The sequence below is a fragment of the Macrobrachium rosenbergii genome, chromosome 54 (genome assembly GCF_040412425.1).
Source record: "Macrobrachium rosenbergii isolate ZJJX-2024 chromosome 54, ASM4041242v1, whole genome shotgun sequence".
NCBI classification, from domain to species: domain Eukaryota; kingdom Metazoa; phylum Arthropoda; class Malacostraca; order Decapoda; family Palaemonidae; genus Macrobrachium; species Macrobrachium rosenbergii.
The window spans coordinates 52,065,516-52,068,015 of NC_089794.1; positions in this window are offsets into that span (position 1 = coordinate 52,065,516).

Consider the following 2,500-nt stretch of genomic DNA (forward strand, 5'->3'; position numbering starts at 1 on the left):
AAATTGTCACAAATCTTCAAGACTTTAAACTGAAGGTCTCCGTTACACCTGTCATTCGGGTTATACAAAACAAATTAAAAATTACAACTTTTCTTTCTATACGGCAAAAACATTCTGGAGGAATGTATAGCTATTCCACTCAGTGACTGATAATGGCCGTTCTCTTTATCGCTGTAAGGTTTTCAAATTCCGCTGCACTTCAGTGTGAACATTGTAAGAAAATTATTTAAAAACACTGTTCCGAATTTACTACAAAATTAAAGCGCAGAACTCTTCCCCCGGGGCAAAACTTCTTTGGGACTTCAGTCCAGATATAATTAAATGTAAATGAAAAGGGAGGTAAAAAGACAATCATCACTATCCGTGGGTGCGAAAATAAGAAAAGAAAGGAGGCAGCAGCAGCAGCAGCAGCGTGCTTAAACACACAACGAAGACGAAAAATGACATTCTATAACAAAAAGCAACTAATGAGGAAGGTCACGAGGTCTTCTCTCATTGACAATTGTAATCGGAGCATCTCTGTCTTTCTCGCCAGGTTTGACAATCTACTCATGAGTAATACTTGTTTTTTTTTTCCATTTCCTGATCCTTTGAGGTCCTGACCAACACGAGGAGTCTACTGTTTATTTTTTTTTTTTTACGAGAGGGTGGCGTTACTGAGGGAATATGCACACGAACAAAGACATCTATCCACGCTCCAGCAGACGTTTTTATATTGCATCATGAAAATAACACTATTAAAACTTTTGAACTGACAGAAATCCCACAACACAAGTGCACTAGAACTCATTCCAAGTTTTGAAAATATGTGCACTTATTTTTACTGGACTGAACTGGATTGTTTATTATGGCTTTTTTCCTTCCTCTAGGAGGCGCTACAATTACGTAGACGACGCGTTAGCAAGCTTCACAAAGCTCTAAAGCAGAGGTTCGTAACCTTCTTATTACCCCCGTAACATCCAAACGCAAGAAATTGAAGAGACTTGTGATTGCCGGTCGCGGGAGACGAACCCGCGTCACCATAACCACAAGGAGGTCACGTTGCCGACCTGACCACGTCCAAGAGTTTCTCCTTCCCTCCACGTCCCCCTTGCATCTACGAGTAAAATTCCCACCCAGATTTGAAGGCAAATGGGGGAAAAAAAAAGAGAAAGAGAAGGGGAGTTTTTATTCTTTTGGAATGAATTAGTGTGATACCTGACACTGCTTCTTAGCGATTCTTGTTAAAAGAATAACGAATATAATTAGAGAATTTTTAATTTTTCCCTAGGGCTCGCGCCCCTTCCCCCCCACCACCTCGAAATTGCTGACGCCCCCCCGGTTGAGAACCACTGACCTCAAAAAAAAAAAAAAATGTTCGTTAGATCCTAAGCCTACTGTCAGTGTGAATAAAAGAGGCGGAGTCAGTGGCTGATTCCTGGAAAATCTGTAACTACAAATATTGATTAAATTACTCCATCCCCTAAAACATACTTAAAATAACATACTCTTTTGTTTCCATATGCAAATAATAAAAAAAATAATTTAATCCCACCCCAGTGGTGAGGAGCGCAAATGACTGTAATTCAAATATTAAATAGTATTGCTGGTCATTATCACGATTTTCATTGTTTATTTGAAGGCCAGACTAATACCAAACGGCCATAACTAAAGGTGGCCACAGGACGGAAATGACACCAAGAGGACGGACGGGGTTAACTTAAAAGATCATGGTGCTATGTTATGCTTTGTGTAGGACATTCACAGGAGATTGCGAGGTGGAAACAGGATCTTTGCCACATCGTGTGTTGGAGAGATACTGTAGTATCCATCAAGTATTGTCATCTAATTATCGCATTCTGAAGTGATGGCATGGTACCGGTATATGACGGATGAGGCGGTTTCGGATATACATAAAAAGACGAGTTATACATACATACTTATATGTACATGCATATATATACACACACACACACACACACACACACACACACACATATATATATATATATATATATATATATATATATATATATATATATATATATATACATATATATATATATATATATATATATATATATATATATATATATATGTGTGTGTGTGTGTGTATATATACATATAAATACATATATATACATATATATATGTTACAGGAACAGATTCAACACTTTTTTGAAAGTGTACGTAGCGTGATCTAGCGATCTTACTTCAGGAAAAAGACGTGAAAAGATTCGACCCATGATAACACTCACATTTTTTTCTCCCTTTCTCTCTCTCTCTCTCTCTCTCTCTCTCTCTCTCTCTCTCTCTCTCTCTCATCGTGTATCGACTCTCTCTCTTATCGTTCACCAAAGCTCATCCACCCGACCTCACTCATTCTCTCAAAGCAATTAAATGGACTATTTAAAGAAACACAATTGTTTCTACAAAAATAGGTTTATTATTCAAATAACCCAACAAGAAATTAATAAAACAAAGCAAAGATTAAAATGCATAATAAACGAATTATCGAGTC